Source organism: Heterodontus francisci, unplaced genomic scaffold (genome assembly GCF_036365525.1).
Source record: "Heterodontus francisci isolate sHetFra1 unplaced genomic scaffold, sHetFra1.hap1 HAP1_SCAFFOLD_43, whole genome shotgun sequence".
NCBI classification, from domain to species: Eukaryota; Metazoa; Chordata; class Chondrichthyes; order Heterodontiformes; family Heterodontidae; genus Heterodontus; species Heterodontus francisci.
In genome coordinates this window covers 2,815,675-2,835,692 of record NW_027141852.1, presented here as the reverse complement: position 1 = coordinate 2,835,692, position 20,018 = coordinate 2,815,675, and the positions used below count along the sequence as shown (strand labels likewise).

The window sequence follows — 20,018 nt, the reverse complement described above, 5'->3', positions numbered from 1 at the left end:
CTTCACACTGAGTCATTCAAGGGCTGGTGTGAGAAAAGCTTCAGATCCTGTCATTACTCTCTGAATCATTATTCATCTCGAACCAAACAATTAATAAATTTGAAGCAGTGAAGAGACTTTTCACTCTCACTGCAGAATGTGTCATCTGGGGAAATAAGGAACTATTATTTTGGGAGATTCCAGGTACGTTCCTCCCTGAACAAATCCATTCCTAACATTCCCGATCACAGCCTATCCCAGCTCCTGTTTTCACCCGACTCCAGCTGAATTGGAGAAACTCATGTGTTGGGGTTTGAGTTGTGAGGTGGGGTGTCTCCGCCAGTGTTACTGTCTTACAAACTCTCCCCCTGAATTTGTGAACTGAGACTGCACCGAACACATCCCCAGTTAGAGTGAGGGCCGGACATCCCTCTGTTTTATGACAGAGAGTGGGGAAAGGGCTGGGTGGAGGGGAGTCACCAGGGATCCTGGATTTACTCCAAATCATTTCCATGTGGAATCTGCAGGCGGGGCCTGGACAGGGATCATTTGATCAGGGGATCAGCTCTTTCCTGAGAGATGTGGGTGGCTCTGAGAAGAGCCTTTGTGTTCAGATGTTTACAAGTTTCCCGCGCTTTCACTTCTTTCCAGACCCTGCTTTCTGAGGCTTCGGTGCTTTCGGCTTGACCTTGCTCTTCCATGTCTGCACTTTCTTCAGCGCCTTTCCACCCGCCGCACTCTTGCCTTTTTTGACCTTCTTCGCAGGAGACTTTTTCTGAAGCGCTGCTTTCTTCACCGCCTTATTTGGCGTTGCCGCCGCCTTGCTGCTCGTTTTCTTGGCTGTTACTTTCTTTGTTGTCACTTTCTTGTCTGCTGGTTTCTTCACTAAAGATTTCTTGTCTGCTGGTTTCTTCACTGAAGATTTCTTGTCTGCTGGTTTCTTCACTAAAGATTTCTTGGCTGCTGGTTTCTTCACCTTCTTTCCCACTTTACCCTGGGTTTTCCTTCTTGCTGATTTTGAAGGAGCGGGAGGCGCCCTGTCCCTTGTTCTGCACCAGGGAGCCTTTGTTCACATTCCTCTTGATACTTTGCTTGATCTGGGTCTTGAGCTTCTCCTGAGCGGTGGCAGACCTGCAAGGAATCAACTACCAGCGAGCGTATAAAGCGAGACCAAGGCTCAGGGCCTTCAGTTACCTGGAGGGGAGTCGGAGAGGCAGCGAATCCTGTGAGGAACCACAATCCAGGAAGGATGAGAAGGTCATTGTCAGGGTACAGAGGAGATTAAGTTAAAGATTTACCAGTTTATAAGCAAGCGCAGAGCCAAGGAACGGTGCTGGGGCAGATCAAATAATAGGAAGCTGTGATCAGTTGGAAGGCAAGAGTGATTAAATGACAGAAGAGATGATGGTGCAAGGCAAAAGTCAGGGAAATAAAAAGTAACATTTTGTAAGCACAGATACCAGGAGTGGGGTTTGAACCCACATAGACATTTGTCTATTGGATTTTAAGTCCAACGCCTTAACCACTCGGCCATCCTGGTACATTAGCCCACCACTGAAAATGAAATTTAATGTGATCCGGGTGCCATCTGGCCTTTTCCAATATAAAGTTATGACTCCTCTCCCATGCTAAATTGGACTCTTCATTATTTATGAACCTCAATCGGATCACCCCTCATTCTAGGTTTCTCTAAGGTGTAGGGTCCCAACTCTTTTAGTCTAACTTGATAACCAAGATGTCTTATGCTGGGAATTCGTCGAATGTCTCTCCTCTGTACCCTTTCCAAAGCCTCAATATCACCCATCATGTGAGGAGACCAAGACTGGATACAATATTCCAAGTGAGTCCTGACCAAGGTTTCATAAAAGGACAAATTCGGGACATCTCAGATACTGAAGGAGTCCGTGTCCAGAAGCAGCAAGACCTGGACAACATTCAGACTTGGGCTGCTAAGTGGCAAGTAACATTCACATCACATAAGTACCAGGCAATGACCATCTCCAACAAGAGAGAATGTAACCATCTCCCTTTGACGATCAACAGCATTACCATCGCTGAATCCCCCCACCATCAACATCCTGGGGGTTACCATTGACAAAAGCTTAACTGGACCATTCATATACATACTCTGGCTACAAGAGTAAATCAGATAGTGGGAATTCTGTGATGAGCAACTCAGCTCAAGGCACGTGGTGAAATGCTCATTAGGAGAGCTGGAGAAATGGACTGGTCAGGTGGGCAGAAAAGTGGCAAATGGAACTCAACTTGGAGAAGTGTGAGGTGATGCCTTTGGTGAGGTCAAACACAGCAAAGGAATACACAATTAATGGGTGAATGCTGAGAGGTGTAGAGGAAGTGAGGGACCTTGAAGTGAATGTCCACAAATCCCTGAAAGTAGCAGGACAGGTTGATAAGTTGGTTGAGAAGGCTTATGGAATCCTTTCCTTTATTAGCCGATGTATAGAATATCAGAGCAGGGAGGTTATGCTGGAACTGTATCAATCATTAGTTAGGCCACAACTTGAGTTCTGTGTGCAGTTCTGGTCACCTCATTCCAGAAAGGATGTAATTGCACTAGAGAGGTTACAGAGGAGATTTACGAGGATGTTGCCAGCTCTGGAAAAATGCAGCGATGAGGAAAGATTGGATCAGCTGGGGTTGAATAGAGGAGGCTGAGGGGAGATTTGATTGAAATGTACAAAATTGTGAGGGTCTGGATAGAATGGATGGGAAGGGTCTATTTACCTTAGTAGGGAGGTCAGTGACTAGGGGGCATAGATTTAAATTGATGTGTTGAACAATTAGAGGGGAGATGAGGAAAGGTTTTTTCACCCAGAGGGCTGTGGGAGTCTGGAACTCACTGCCTGTAAGGGTAGCTGAGGCAGAAACCCTCAACTCATTTAAAAGGTGTCTGGATGTGCACCTCAAGTACCTGAACCTGCAGGGCTACGGTCCAAATGCTGGGCAATGGGATTCAGCTGGGCGGCTCGTTTTTCGGCCTGCCTGTGCTGTAAACTTTCTATGTTCTATAATTCTATGCAGACACAATGGGCCGAATGGCCTCCTTCTGCACTGCAATAATTTTGTGATTTTTGAATCTCCAAAACTTGTCAACCATCTACAGGCACAAACCAGGATGAGTGCAGCACCAACAATACTCTGGAAACCCGACACTGTCCAGGACAAAGCAGCCGCCTTGATTGTCACCCCATTCACCACCTTAAACATTCACTCCCTTCATCACTGACACACAGTGGCAGTAGTGTGTACCATCTACCAGATGCACTGCTGCAACTCACCAAGGCTCCGCAGACAGCACCTTCCAAACCGAAGACCTCCACCACCTTGAAGGACAAGGGCTGCAGATGCATGGAAACACCACCATGTGCAAGCTCCCCTCCAAGTCACACACCATCTGATCTGCAAATATATCGCTGTTCATGCACTGATGCTGGGTCAAAATTCTGGATCTCCCTTCCTAACAGCACTGTGGGTGTACCTACACCACATGGAGTGCAGCAATTCAAGAAGGGAGCTCACCGCCACCTTGTCAAGGACAATTAGGGATGGGTAACAAATTCTGGCCTTGCCAGTGTCGCTCACATCCCATGAAAGAATATGCCTCATTTTATACTCAATTGTCCTCTGAATGCAGCCCAACCCTCTATTTGCTCCAACTATCACTTCACAGCATTGCTGCTGTAACTTTAGAGATCTGTGCACTAGAACATTCAGATCTCTGCTCAAAATTATTTTCTTTCTCCATCTGCTTTAATGTTTTTCCCTGAAGGGTGTATGAATGTTGAGCATTCGCCCTGTCCACATGAATAACACTGCATTTACCCAAATTAAACATCATTTACCAGTCATGAACCCAATCTCCCAACACATTAAGATCAGCCTGAAACAGTCGAGTATCGTCTACAGTCTAAACACTCGCACAGATCTTCAAATCATCTGTCAATTTACAGATGGTGCGCCCTACACCTACATCCAGATCATTAATAAAAATAGTAAAGAGCAACAGTCCCAACACCGATCCCTGTGGGACACCACTGGTAACTGGTCTCCAAACAGATCCAGATCCATCTGTAACTACTTTCTGCCTACGTCTGCCGGTCAGTTCCCAATCCAGATCAATATATTACCACTGATACCAGGGCCTTTAATCTTATCGAGAAGCCTCTTGTGTGGAACCTTATCAAAATCTTTTGGCTGAGATCTGCTAATTGAACACAGGCCGGGGATGAGGCCTAGGCCTGTCCTGCTTTGTGTGTGGGTCTCAGGACCACACAAGGTGAGATCAGCTCACTGAGCACAGGCCCATCCTGCTCTATATGGTGCTCAGTACCTCACCAAATGAGAATAACTAACACACCACAGGCCATGGAGCCTCGGCCCATCCTTCCCTGATTGCGGTTCAGTGCCAACCAGGTCAGATCAGCTAATTCAGCACAGGCCGGAGATGGAAGCTGGATCTTTCCTGCTCTGGGGACTCCGTACCATACCAGGTGCGATGAAGTAAAATACCACAGGCCGGGGATGGAGCCTGTGATTTCCCTGTTCTGTGTGGGGCTCTGGACAACAACGTGTGAGAAGAACTATCATCCCTCAGGCTGAGGAAGGAGCCTGGGCCCAGTCTGTTCTGTGTGGCTCCGACCACACTGAGTGGGATCAGTTAACACAACACAGTCCATGACTACAACCAGGCCCTTTCCTGCTCCGTGTGGCTCAGTATCACACCAGGTGGCATCAGCTAACACAGCACAGGCTGGGGCTGGGGCTGGAGCCTGGGCTCGCCCTGCTCTGTGGGCTCAGTAACAACCCGTGAGATGAACTTTTTTCAAAAGACTTCAGTGTATTTATCTCTGTCCAACACTCTGAGGCAGCTTTCTGTGTTTATAAAGAGTGTAATTTATTGACTATTCTCTTGGATCAAACAGGGTAACAGACAGAGGTCTGTGTGCAGAGGGTTTGGGGGTGAGCTCTGATTCCTAACCCTTTCTGGATTGTGAGGAATAAACAATGAATGAGAGAGAGGGAATGTGGGAGAAGGGATGATGGAAGAATTTGTCCGTGAACCTGATTAAAAGTGGCTCAAACGCAAGATAATATTAAGATATCAAGAGCAGAACATTAACATAATCTGAGTTCCGCGCTCTGGTCTGGTCCCATTCCCCTGAAGTGAGGAATGAACGGGTGGGGAAATTCCGCCTGGTGTTATATTTGTCTCCAATGAAGATGAGTTCACAGTGAGGCTGGAATAGCTCAGTTGGGAGAACACTAGATTGAAGAACCAGGATACAATCCCTGGTTTCATCAGTTTTAATTTGGTGTCTCCTTCATTTTAAGTAGAGAGAATCAGAGGGGAGATTTTCCACTCTTGACCCCATGGGCTGAATTTTAAACTAACGGTGCGGATCTCGGCAGAGGCACCGGAAGTGGGTGTCGTCACCACACGAGTGAAATGTGGCCGACCGACCCCGATCACGGAGCAGCCGACCAATTAATGAAGGGGAGGCGTGGGGCCCATGTAAACAAGGACCAGAGGTAGGGAACGAGGCACCGATGGCACCGACATCTGACACAACGGCAGGTGCTGGCACCATATTGAAAGGGCTGCCAGACCTGCATTCACTGCTGCCTGGTTTAAAGGAGTGTCTTCCTGAGAGCCCTCTGCTGCCCCAGGTCCCGTTCTGCTTCCTCTGATGCCCCAGGACCCATTCTGCTGCCTCTGCTGTCCCAGAACCCGTTCTGCTGCCTCTGCTGTCCCAGAACCCGTTCTGCTGCCTCTGCTGCCCCAGGTCCCGTTCTGCTGTCCCAGGACCCGTTCTGCTGCCCCAAGACCCGTTCTGCTGCCTCTGATGCCCCAGGACCCGTTCTGCTGCCTCTGCTGCTCCAGGACCCGTTCTGCTGCATCTGCTGCCCTAGGATCCGTTCTGCTGCCCCAAGACCCGTTCTGCTGCCTCTGATGTCCCAGGACCCGTTCTGCTGCCCCAGGACCCGTTCTGCTCCCTCTGCTGCTCCAGGACACATTCTGCTGCCCCAGGACCCGTTCTGCTGCCTCTGATGCCCCAGGACCCGTTCTGCCGCCCCAGGACCCGTTCTGCTGCCTCTGCTGCTCCAGGACCCGTTCTGCTGCCCCAGGACCCGTTCTGCTGCCTCTGCTGCCCCAGGACCCGTTCTGCTGCATCTGCTGCCCTAGGATCCGTTCTGCTGCTCCAAGACCCGTTCTGCTGCCTCTGATGCCCCAGGACCCGTTCTGCTGCCCCAGGACCCGTTCTGCTGCCTCTGCTGCTCCAGGACCCATTCTGCTGCCCCAGGACCCGTTCTGCTGCCTCTGATGCCCCAGGACCCGTTCTGCCGCCCCAGGACCCGTTCTCCTGCCTCTGCTGCTCCAGGACCCGTTCTGCTGCCCCAGGACCCGTTCTGCTGCCTCTGCTGCCCCAGGACCCGTTCTGCTGCCTCTGATGCCGCAGGACCCGTTCTGCTGCCCCAGGACCCGTTCTGCTGCCTCTGCTGCTCCAGGACCCGTTCTGCTGCCCCAGGACCCGTTCTGCTGCCTCTGCTGCCCCAGGACCCGTTCTGCTGCCTCTGCTGCTCCAGGACTCATTCTGCTGCATCTGCTGCCCCAGAACCTGTTCTGCTGCCTCCGCTGCCCCAGGACTTGTTCTGCTGCATCTGCTGCCCCAGGACCTGTTCTGCTGCCTCTGCTGCCCCAGGACCCGTTCTGCTGCATCTGCTGCCCCAAGACCAGTTCTGCTGCATCTGCTGCCCCAGGACCTGTTCTGCTGCCTCTGCTGCCCCAGACCAGTTCTGCTGCATCTGCTGCCCCAGGACCTGTTCAGCTGCCTCCGTTGCCCCAGGACCTGTTCTGCTGCCTCTGCTGCCCCAGGACCTGTTCTGCTGCCTCTGCTGCCCCAGGACCTGTTCTGCTGCATCTGCTGCCCCAGGACCTGTTCTGCTGCATCTGCTGCCCCAGGACCTGTTCTGCTGCCTCCGTTGCCCCAGGACCTGTTCTGCTGCCTCTGCTGCCCCAGGACCCGTTCTGCTGCCTCCGTTGCCCCAGGACCTGTTCTGCTGCCTCTGCTGCCCCAGGACCAGTTCTGCTGCATCTGCTGCCCCAGGACCTGTTCTGCTGCCTCTGCTGCCCCAGGACCTGTTCTGATGCATCTGCTGCCCCAGGACCTGTTCTGCTGCCTCCGTTGCCCCAGGACCTGTTCTGCTGCCTCTGCTGCCCCAGGACCTGTTCTGCTGCCTCTGATGCCCAGGACCCGTTCTGCTGTCACTGATGCCCCAGGACCCGTTCTGCTGTCACTGATGCCCCAGGACCCGTTCTGCTGTCTCTGCTGCCTGATAGGTAAGGGGCTGAATGCGAGCCTGCAGTGACCATGGTCCAATGGTTTGGCGATGCCTTCCTGCAGGTTTGCCTCCAGGTGACAACAGATAGGTGGAAGATCCTCTTCCCCAGGGATGGGAGGTGGTCACCTGTCCACCTGACCAAGCAAAGCTGCTTTGAGATAGTAGGTGAAGTCAGCAGCCGTGGGGTCACCCCCAAGACATGGATCCAGTGCACGAAGTGGGTCAATGACCGGATCCGGGCTGCTCAGGCGCAAACTCAAAACACTTTGGACCCTTTGGACATTGCGCATGGCAGAGTGAGAGGGAGTGTTTGGTGGAAAGGGAGTGACCACCCAGTCATGTGTATTGGGGAAGTACAGCAAGACATGCTGCCTGAGGCTTGGCTGCATCTCGGTGGGAGGTGCACATCAGTCATTGTATAAACTCACACAGTCCCTCGAGAGGTGCCACATGCAGGAGGAATCTGTGTGTCCACATCATGGACTGCTGGACTATCACCATCAGAGATATTGGGTTTGTCCCCGCTGGGAGACTAACTTTGTTGATCATAGTGGCTGCAGGAGAAGTCAGGCCACAATCGGAAAGAGCATGTCAAGACTGGCAGTGGATGCCTTATCTCCATGTCCTCATCCCGATGGAGGAGGAGGCCATGGAACAGGGCGGGCAGCAAAGCAGCTGCTCCATAGCTGATGGAGAGACAGGGACACCTACCTAAGAGAGTGAGTGAACATCTCCTGGGGCACAAGGGAGCATCCGCTGCAAAGGAGCCATACTGCTCATCTGTTCACCACTGCATCAATGGAGCTGCACAGTAGGGGTGGTTGGAATGTCACGATGGGCAGACCCTAACCCTTCAATGTCCCTGTTTTCACATGCAGGCTAGGATGAACGACAAGAGCGAAGAGCTGGAGAGACTGTGGGACAGCCAGACACCTCTGAGGAGGAGGAGGGAGCCTCAGAGGGTGCACCATCACCTCATTCCCCTGCACCCTCCACCAGCACAGAAACCCTCACTCGGTGGGTATCCACTTGCTGTTAGATTTGGGCACACAAGCTGGTGAGCACGTCACAGACAGGCCCGGGCAGCTGACGGAGGCTGTGACAGCCGAGGCCACTGGCAGTTGGAAGTCTGTGGGAGGCCAGGCCCATGCTGAGTCCCAGGCTGATGACGTGCCTCTGGTGTCACCAGCAACACGGGAAATACTGCAGCTGCAGCAAGAGGTCAGGCAACATCTGGCAGAGTTGCCAGAGGTTATGTGTACCCAAGTTCGGATGATGGAGGAGTCCATCCAGGCCTTCCATGCTGCACTGTCTCTGATGGGGGGGTGTCTGGCTTCCTTCCTTGAGAGATTGGTGACTCTGATGGAGAGCCAGATCCAGCCGACCAATCAGTGGCTGCCGGAGATGCGCGCAGACCTGCACTCCAACGCTTTGTCCATGAGATCCATCCAGCGGTGACAAGGTGAGAGGGGGGACGAGGCACCTGAACTCTTCACCAGGTCCACATCCCTCTCAGGTCAGCAGCGAGGTACAAGTGTGTCTTATAAGGGGGAGGAGCAGCTGGCTGCTACATCTGGGGTCTCCTCTCAGGGTGCTCCTGGTGTGGACAGTAGCTCCAAAGCCCCTCTGCCAGTGACACAAGTGATGCCAGTGCCTGCCTCCATCATCCTTGATGACAGAGGGGGGTCCCTGTACCTGTGCAGGAGGCCCTCAGTGTGCCGGGGCCCTCCAGGCCTCAGGCAGTAAGAGGACGGCCACCAATGTCATCCCAAGCCATGGGGCAGCAAGGTCAGCAGCCTGTCTCCATCTCAGCTGACAGAGCAGGGGGAGCACCACGTAGGAGCACCCGGAAAAGATTTAAGAAGAGCACCTAGATTCACTGAGGGGTTCACGGGTGAATGTACATTCCAGATGGATAGGGTTGTGTTTGGTGTCACACGGCATAAAGAAATGATGTTCTCTCACTATGTCTCCTTCTTATTGTTGATACCCTTTGGGACTTCATTTAAACCCTTCCTCCCAAGGGGCTGGAAGTGAGGGACCAAGCCCTGAGTTTACAAAGCTTCGGCCTTGTCACTGTGCGATGTGTACCTGGACGCTGCAGAACAGAAGGAAGGAGGTGACAACAGGGCTGCTTAAAGCTAAGACTTTATTGCTGTGGTTCCAGAAGGTGGTAAGGCTCAAAGGAAACTTGAATGTATAAGGGTGTCTCATGTCTCCCTTGTGTGTATCTCATGGCCCCTTTCCTACTGTGCCTGAGGTTCTTCATCTGGCACTGCTTGGGCAGCATCCTCCTCCACATCCCCATCATCAGAGGAGACATCACACTCCACGATATCCTCACTAGTCAACACCTCACCTCTCTGTAATGCCAGATTGTGCTGTGCACAGCAAACCACCACGATATGCGAGACCTTCGCAGGGACATACTGAAGGGCTCCACTGGATCGATCTAGGCACCTGAATCTCATCTTCAGGAGACCAATGGCCTCCTTGACGGTCGCTCGGGTTGACCCGCAGCAGGTGTTGTACCTCTCCTCTGCATCCGTGCGTGGGTTCCTCACAGACGTCAGTAGTCATGTCCTCAGTGGGTAGCCCTTGTCTCCAAGGATCCATCTCTGAAAGCGGATGGGGCCGCGAAAAGGTTCTGGCACCTGGGAGTGCCTTGGTATGCAGGCGTTGTGGCTGCTTCCCGGGATTTGTGCACACACCTGTGGGATCCATTTGCAGTGGTCGCAGACCAATTGCACACTGAGCAAGTGGAAGCCCTTCCTGTTGAAGGCTGCTGGCTGGTCTGCAGGAGCCTTGATGGTCACATGGGTGCAGTCAATGACACCCTACACCTGGTGGAATCCAGCGATGGCCCCGAATCCTATCGCTCTCTCAGCTTGACTGTTTGGATCAATGTGCACATAGTCACCGGCCCTCCTGAACAGGACATTGGTGACCTCCTTGATGCACTGATTCACTACAGACTGTGAGATTCCACACATATCTCCAGTGGATCCCCGCAATGATCTGGTGGTGAAGAAGTTCAGTGGCACGGTGACCTTCAGTGACACTGGCATCAGGTGCCCACCAAGTCGCATGGGGCACAGCTGCATCATGGCAGAGCGATCAGTGACGACCTCCGTGGAGAGGTGCAGTCTGCGGAGACACTGTCACTCGGACATCTGCAGGTCGTTGAACCTCGGCTGAGGTGTTCCTCTGCCTCCTTCTCCAGCCTCCTGTTCGAGGCTGGCCTTCCTGTGGGCCCCCAAGCTGCTGTGGTGCCCCTGCTGGTGCCTGCACCTCCCTCCCTTCCTCTCTACTTCTCCTCCTCCTCCTCAATGGGAGCCTCGAATCCAATGAGAGCCTCGAATGAGGCCCATGACAGGTTGCCCCTCCCTGAGTGCAAGGCCTTCACAGTAAACAACACCCAGCCACATTTACCTCACTTGTCACCCTCAATGAAGTGGCACTGCCCCAATGGCACCCTGGTGTTGTTCCCTCTGCAGAGCTGGCACATTGGCCCCCACTCCTGACAGTGTTTCCCGATGCCCTTTCCCCCTCCACCCTTGCTGCCAAGTTTTGCTGCCTCACCCGATAGCTTCCCAGTGAAGACAACACTCAGCTCCCACCTCCCAGTCACCTCCTTTAACCAGGCGAGGCTCTGAAGCCCCGTGGTTCCCGTGTGCTATTAGTTCAATTGGATCCAGTGAATAAAATTGCTGACAATTGGACTCATAAATACTTTAAATGCCTTCTTGCCGAGTGGATGTGCGAAGTCTGCCCTCCATGTCAGCCGCCGACAGAAAAATCCGGTCCAACGTCTTCCATCCCTATTTTATACACCCCTCTCCCCCTCCCCGGCCTCCATTCCCGTCTCCAACGGTCCCTTAAAATTCTGGCGCATGTCTCTAAGACTAATGGGAGTGAAACCAGATCTGCTCCTTAGACTGAACAGGGAGAGCTGCTCTCTCTGTGTTTAAAGTGAATGAATCTGCTCTTTACCTTGTCTTACTGGAACGTTCACTGTCTGGAGATGTCTGTTTGAAAATGTTTTCCTGTTATATTAATGGAGCAGAGGAGCAGATGTGAGGTACTGTTGAACAGAGAGGTTTGGAAGTGGGTGAAGGGGTGGAGTGACGGTGTGAGTGAGAGGCGCAGTGAGTTGGCCATTCTCAATAGAGTGTCAGGAATGAAGGTCAGAGGAACAGACCAGGCAGGAAACACAGAAAGAGCGAGGAGAAGCTGGTGTGAAAAACAGAGATTAAACAACAGGCTTGTTCATTTGGTTTGGGTCTGGTGTTTAGAATACCCGGAATCTGGGTTCACTTCCCTTCCAACTCAGCGAATTGTATCAACATTATGTTCATAAAACCATAGAATGATACCCAAAGAAGGAGACCATTTGGTCCATTGTGTCAGTGCTGTCTCCTGTAATCTGTACATTTTTCCTTCCAGTATTTATCCCTATCGCTTTTCAAAGTTACTACTGAATCTGCTTTCAAGTCCTGATCAGACAGTGCATTCCAGATCACAACGCATCACTGTATAAAAAATCATTCCTCATTTCGCCTCTGGTCTTTTCTCAATCACCTGATAAATACCTCCTCTGGTTACTGACCCTTTTGCCACTGGAAACAATTTCTCCTTATTTAACTTATTGAAAACCTTCTTGAAGATGTCACATACTAGACTGCCAGTAAAACTGAAGCCCATGGAATAAAAGGGACAATGACAGCATGCATATGAAGTTTGCAGACTGATAGGAACATAGGAGCAGGAGTAGGCCATTCAGCCCATCGAGCCCACCCTGCCATTCAATATGATGATGACTGATCGTCCACTTCAATGCCTTTTTCCCACACTATCTCCATCTCCCCTATGTCATTTGTATTTAGAAATCTGTCAATCTCTGCTTTAAACATACTCAATGACTGAACTTCCACAGCCCTCTGAGGTAGAGAATTCCAAAGATTCACAACCCACTGAGTAAAGAAATTTCTCCTCATCGCTGTCCTAAGTGGCTTTCCCCTTACGTTGAAATTGTGTCCCCTGGTTCTAGACTCCTCAACCGGGGGAAACATCTTAGCTTCATCTACCTGTCTATCCCTTTAAATATTTTGTAAGTTTCAATGAGATCACCTCTCATTCTTCAAAACTCTAGAGAATACAGGCCCAGTTTCCCCAATCTCTCTTCATTTGACAGTCCCGCCATCCCGGGAACAAGTCTGGTGAACCTTCGTTGCAGTCCCTCGATGGCAATGATATCCTTCCTAATGTAAGGGGAACAAAACTTCACACAGTATTCCAAAGTGCAGTCCAACCAAGGTTATATACAATTGAAGCAAGACTTCACTACTCCTATACTCAAATCCTCTTGCGATAGGGGCGAACATATCATTCGTCTTCTGAATTGCTTGCTGCACCTGCATGTTAGCTTTCAGTCACTTATTGACAAGGACACCCAGGCCCCTTTGTACATTCACACTCTTACCATTTAACAAATAATCTGCACATCTGTTTCTCCTGCCAAAGTGGATAACCTCACATTTTTACACATTATATTTCATGTGCCACTTTCTTGTCCACTCACTAAGTCTGTCCAAATTCCCTTGAAGCCGCTTTGCATTTTCCTCACAACACACATTCCCACCTAGTTTTGTGTCATCTGCAAACTTTGAAATACTACATTTGGTCCCCACATCCAAATCATGTGAACAGCTGGGTCACAGTGTGGTGGTGAACAGTTGTATTTCTGTCTGGAGCAAGGTTTACAGTGGGTTCCCCATGGTTCCTCATAACATCAGTTATGTGCAGAGACTGGAAAAGCTGGGGTTGTTCTCCTTGGAGCAGAGCAAGTTCAGAACAACTTTGACAGAGTTAGAATCAAGGAATCAAATGGTTACAATACAGAAGGAGACCATTCAGTCAATCATGTCCATGACAGCTCTTTGCAAGAGCAGATCAGCGAATTCCACTCCTCTGCCCTTTCATTGTAGCCCTGCAAATTTTCTCTATTCAGGTGATTATCCAATTCCCTTTTGAAAGCCACGATTGAATCTGCCTCCAGCACACTCTCAGGCAGTGTATTCCAGATCCGAACCACTCACTCTGTCCCACACCCCTGGTACCATTGCAGAACATCTTTTCTGTTCATTTCATCCCTCATAAATAATTGAAATGAAATGTTTATTAGGAAATGCACAACATAAAAAGGAGAGAGAAATAAATGCTGAGTAAAATAGAAGTCAATGTTTGGAAGGTAAAAAGAGCAAAAGATGTAACTTTTATTCTGGATGAATGAGAGGAATATATCACACTTTGGGGATTTTGTAAGAGGATTTACTGATAAACCTGGGATTTGAAAGGAAGCTGGTTCATGGTTTACAGAACAAATTCAGCCCCTGGGGTGGAGCCAACAGCTGCACCGTCCAATAACAGACAGGCCGGGGACACTGTCTCAGGCCTAGTGAGCTCAGTCGATGAAAGCATGAAACTCTGAATCTCAAGTTTTTGAGTTTGAGCCCACAGTGGGTGTTTTCTATTTCCTTTTTAGGCTGATTTTACAGGCGTTATCCAGCTCTGAATTCCTCGGCAGGGAGTTCAAGGAGTGTTTGAAATGAGATTCAACAGCAGTATGAGAAAGTCTCTCCTTGATTCAGGACTCTTACCTCTCTGCAGGATCTCACTGCTGAAGACTGAACTTTATCTCATTTCATTCTCAGCTCAGGGTCAGTGTGGTTCACTGGGACTTCTGGCTGTCTCCCACTTCACAATCCATCAGTGCTGAGAAATCAATGGGGAATATTACTCACATGTTGTAATGTTTTATAAATACTTGAATGTATTTCACACTGTGTCTAACAGTGTGAATCTCCCCTGGTATATCAGCTCACCAACACTTCAACAGAACATTCACATCATGTGAGCTCTGAGATCTGTTCAGATCCCTTTCCCAAGACCTGGAAAGTGGGTTTGGGCTGGATCACTCTTTTTCAGCTGGCACAGACACGATTGCTAAATGGTCTCATTCTGTGCCATAAATTTTCTCCATTTTCTATGTTCTATGAAGTGAGGTGTGATTGGGAGGGGCAATTCCACCAGGGTTATATTTTCTACCAAAACAATGACACAAGGGATACTTCACTTTTTTATTCATTCATTCATGCGATGTGGGCATCGCTGGCTCGGCCAGCATTTATTGCCCATCCCTAGTTGCCCATGAGAAGGTGGTGGTGAACTGCCTTCTTGAACCGCTGCAGTCCATCTGGGGTAGGTACACCCACAGTGCTGTGAGGAAGGGAGTTCCAGGATTTTGACCCAGCGACAGTGAAGGAACGGCGATATAGTTCCAAGTCAGGATGGTGTGTGGCTTGGAGGGGAACTTGCAGGTGGTGGTATCCCCTGCATTTGCTGCCCTTGCCCTTCTCGGTGGTAAAGGTCGCTGGGTTTGGAAGGTGCTGTCTAAGGAGTCTTGGTGCATTGCTGCAGTGCATCTTGTAGACGGTACGCACTGCTGCCACTGAGTGCCAATGGTGGAGGGAGTGAATGTTTGTAGATGGGGTGCCAATCATGTGGGCTGCTTTGTCCTGGACGGTGTTGAGATTCTTGAGTTGGAATTGCACCCATCCAGGCAAGTGGAGAGTATTCCATCACACTCTTGACTTGTGCCTTGTGGATGGTGGACAGGCTTTGGGGAGTCAGGAGTCATGGTTGAGTGAGAGGAATATATCACACTTTGGGGCTTTTGTAAGAGGATTTATTGTTAAATCTGGGATTTGAGAGGAAGCTGCTTCATGGTTTACAGAACAAATTCAGCCCCTGGGGTGGAGCCAACAGCTGCACTGTAATTACTCGCCTCAGGATTCCAAGCCTCTGACCTGCTCTTGTAGTCACGTTATTTGTATGGCTCCCCATGGTAACCTCCATGATGTTGATAGTGGGGGATTCAGTGATTGTAATGCTATTGAATGTCAAGGGGAGATAGTTAGATTCTCTCTTGTTGCAGATGGTCATTGCCTGGCACTTGTGTGGTGCGAATGTTACTTGCCACTTATCATCCCAAGCCTGTGAGACTGAAATAGCTCAGTTGGGAGTGTGTGAGACTGAAGATCCCTGGTTCAATCTGGGGTTTTGGCAGTTCTCCTTTATTCTGCATCGCCCTTTGGTTTTGACTCTTGAGCTGCACAATTTACACTGAAATTATTTCCCCAACTCTGAAGGTTGGATTGGAATAGAGAGATATCAAGGATTGGAAATATTTACATTGTCTGCTTTAGCTTATTCTCTATCTCCTTGTGTCCTTTTCCCCAGTTTTTGAATCTTTCGGGGTCGGGTGAACATTTGATTTGCTGCATTTGTCCCAAACTGAAGCCTTTTCCACATCTCTGGGCGGTCAGACTCACTCTGTCTGTTTTTGCTGCTCGTGACCTTTAACGAGAACAGGCCACGAGTTCAATGTTTATCAGCAAACGGAAGATAACTGGAAAGAATTCTGTGTTACTCCAGACCAGTGACAAAGATGCAATGGATGTTATCCAAAATAAATTCCCTCTGACATTTTATGTAAACTTGTTTGCATCTAAAAGTTGGATTTTAAGTGTTACAAAAATGTGTCAAATTAATGACTGACCATGTGACAGCGCACATGGGGATCAAATCCACAACCTTGTTGTTATCAACACTGCGTCCTAACCAACTGAACTAAGCGGCCTATAGACAGAGCCAGGTATGGGTTTGAGCCGCACGCTGGGCGGTTTGTGTTTTATTTCTCACACTGGGTGACAGAGCGATTGTACAAACAATGGACACATCACATCCCTGAAACATTGTTCTGATATAAAACAGTGTGAAATAAGAACTGAGCATGGAAATGGAACGGTACCAGAAATCAGGACTTTAATCTATTGAAGTTGATCTTGAAATTCAACCATTCACTGAACATTCCAATCGATCGAACTCTCTTCTGATATAAAATCCAGGAACTTGAGCTGCTGTAAAACATAACTGAGACTGACGTGATCTGAATACACAATCTTCTGATCTGTAGTCAGACGCGCTACCATTATGCCACTAGCTCACAAATAAAATAAAGTGTTTCATTCCTGCCAGATTTACTTCTTGTTTAGATTCAGTGATTGAAATTAATTCAATCCTCATCTGATCTCCACTCTGTGAAGGCCTGCTACCCGACCTGAACCCGACGAGACCCGCGACCTGTGTCGGGTCCGGGTCATGTCGGGTCGCTCTTCCGGGTCTGGCTTTCGGGCTCAGGTCAGGTCGGGCCAGGTTCGGGTCGGGCTGGGTCCAGTTCGGGCTGTGTCCGGGTCGGAAACAGACAGGAAGTATTACATTTTGCTCTTCTGGGAAGTTGAGTTTAGTAAGTGTCAAAAGTTGAAAAGCCAACCTGAGCTGGGAGTCCGGGACATCAAGGAGGGAAACACTGAGTCTGCTCAGTGAGCAAGTGAGCATCTCAATGATGTCATTGCGCTCATGCTGCAGCTTCCTGTAGATTCGGAATCGGGAGGTAGGTAAAGTGAACATTCCGGTTGTCGGGTAAGGCTCGGGTCGGTTTGGGCGTGGGAATAAATGGAGATACTCGGGCCGGGTCGGGCTCGAGTCCAATGTGGTTCTGTCAGGTTCGGGTCGGGTTTTTTTTCCTGACCTGAGCAGGCCTTTACCGCTCTGTCAGTGCCTTATTTAAGCTATTACTTGGAGTTCTGTTTTACAGGGTCTCGGCTGTTTAAGTGTTTCCCAGACCCACTACTCTGATTAATCAGACATTTTGCTGCTAACTGCTGCTGCTACAATTGAAATGTAAAAAAGAATTTCCAGTGACCTGCAACCAATGGACAAATACATTTCAGAAAGATAAAGCTCATTCATCAATCCACAAATGTGTCTTTCTGCTTATATTTATAAACAACTCCTTCTCTCCACTATGAGAACTATACAATCACTACAGTTATTTGAAAGTTAGTATAAGATGTTCCAGTTCATCAATTTTAAAACTGCAGCAGGTATTTTCCAGAAAACTTCTCTGTTGGAACCTCAGTCCCATTTAGATTGAAAGTGGACAATTAATGTATTCACTTGTTCATTGTGGACAGGTGTCTGACTTGGAATAAATCTCATTAACTTTCAATGAGGTGGCAGTATTTCTGTGCTCCCATTTTACACAGTCTGTCCTGTTCATGCACCATGTTTTTATTCTCCTCTTCCCATTCTCCACAGGATACAGATTACAAGCATCATCAATCTAGTTGTTGAAAAGCATTGGAAGAATCTGGTCACACAGGTATTGAAACATTCATTATCTGCCATTTTACAAGTTGGTTGCTTTAAACACAATACAATGTGCAATCATCTTGAAAAGAGATTCTCTTCAATATCCAATACAAATTGAATTACAAACCTGACAGACAAACACAGGAGAACAAGTGACTAGTGAACACAAACCTCATGGTGCTCATTTTCAGATTTATTGCAGTCACTTACAAAACAAGTGAAAGAATATTACAGTGAAATGATTTGGAAAGTAGGTGTGACTTTTGTTGGTGCCTTTCTTTGCTCTGTTGGTGAAACTTTCTTGCACCTGACTCCTGTTCATGTCTCTGTTTCCGCTATTGAATGAGGAAGGAGGTATTTGATCAGAAATCAACTGGATTGTGTACCTTTGAGAGGGGATTTCAGCACCGTCAGGGCTGGAAACAGGAGTGAGTGAAAGACAATGTGTGGAGTTTGATTTTGTACAGAGGGAGAGCAAATCTAACAGGACTGTGAGATATTGGCCTGGATTTTGCAGCCCAATAGTGGTGAACTCTGAGACTTTCACTGCTATTGAGGTCTGAACAGCACTGCAACTGCCAGTACATGCACACACTAACACCAGCATCTGGAAGTTGTGGTGGTGAGAAATGTGCTTAGAAGGAGCCTCTGATCATAATCGCACCAGCCCACTCTTTAAAGTGACAGGGACCTGTAGTTCAGCAATTTGGGCTCATTGCCCACAACGTACCCTGATTTTTACCTGGGTTGGATTAGAGCCGGTACCAAAAGGCTCAGGGGTGCTCGGGAAGGACTTTTCTGTTGACACAACAGCTCCACTATTCCAGGAAGACACCGGCAGCAGCAGGGGTCAACTTTCAGAGGGAGTTCAGACATTTTAAATGTTGTATTTTGTTTCTTAATTGTATGTAACTTTTTAGCATCGCCTTATCAGAGTTCTTAAATTTACATCTGACTTTTTATGAACAAGATTGAAGTGCTTTTAAAAGATCTCTAAATATATATGACTTTTTATCGAGATTTATCTGGCTTCTTTGTAAAGACTCGAGTAAGATTGAAATGACTTTTAAAAACTACATCTTATCCTTTAAAATCCTGCTTACATGTCGATGACATTGGAAGATGGCTTCAGAATAACTTAGACTATCTTTCTAACAGGTACTGCAACAGCTTCAGTCCTACTTTCTGCAAAAGCTGGTGAATTACAAAGAAACAATGTATTGAGCATTTTATAATCTGTTGATGCAGATGGGATTCAAACTCATACATGTAAAACAGAAGGAATTAATAATCCATCATCTTAACCTCTCAAACACTTCATCACCCAGCTTTGTGCCAGCAACCCATCACATGTCTTTTTTGCCTCTATGGAAATTTGGGCAGGATGGTCACCTTCAGCTCAGATCCTGACTGTGCATCCAGATGTGCAATGATGGAAATGTAGCTTCTTTTAGTAAATGACATTTCCATCACATCAGGTCATGGCCTGTTGGGAATGGAGTGGTGTGAAACATTTCCAGACCATGTCCAACACGTTTCTACTCAGTGTGAAAATCCACCACGGAAAGACTGGAACATACAATCATTTGATCACATCATGATTAACATCACTCAGACACCTGAACCATTAGGTCACTGACGAAGTCATGATGACTTCGAATTTCTCATGAAATGACAACTGAACTAACTGACTGGAAGAATTGCTTTAACTCCACGTGATCAGAGAGGCACAGCCTCAGACCGACTTGGCAGATGAATATTGATTGAATAATTTCTGTGTGAGGAATGTTCCAGCATCATAAACCAGGGGAACGTGCTGACTGAGCTGTGTCTTCATCTCTTCTGGGCAGTCGGACAGTTCACCCTTCATTCTGCTCTGATTCACTTTCCCAAAGCGGATCTACAGATTCTCAAATCTGGAGACGGGGTTTTCTTATTTTGTTCCTTTTGATTTTTCATGCTCCTGAATGATAATATATTCTAAACCTCGGATCAACCCTCCCCTTTGCGTCGTCTTGGTTAAAATAGACACAAAATGGCACAAACACTCTGAAACATACAACACGGTCACACTTTCCTTCAGTGAGATTAATGTTGAGCTGTTTTCCAGGTTAAATGCAACTGCAAACACATTGCTCTCAAAGAAATTGTAGGGGATTGAGTTGCCGTTGTAATATTAGCACTGGACATCTGTACGAGCAGGAACAGCCATTTCAAACTCACATCCTTCACAAAGGCAACCACTGAGCTGTTTTCTTTTGTGAATGAAATTCATAAGAAAAGTTAAAGTTCACAAGAAAATGGATGTAAATGATTGATAGCTAAACTTTTGAAGCAAGGATATGAATCCAAGATTTTCTGATTAGAAGACAAACACTCGAACCAATTAAGCTACTGAGCCA

General features: G+C 48.4%; 1 non-coding gene across 1 annotated transcript; it reads right to left on the bottom strand.

Annotated features, from left to right (window-relative positions):
- Nucleotides 1–1,436: 1,436 nt before the first annotated feature.
- On the bottom strand, nt 1,437–1,519 carry trnal-uaa (transfer RNA leucine (anticodon UAA)). The gene has a single exon. It is a non-coding gene; the product is annotated as a tRNA-Leu (tRNA).
- Nucleotides 1,520–20,018: the final 18,499 nt, after the last annotated feature.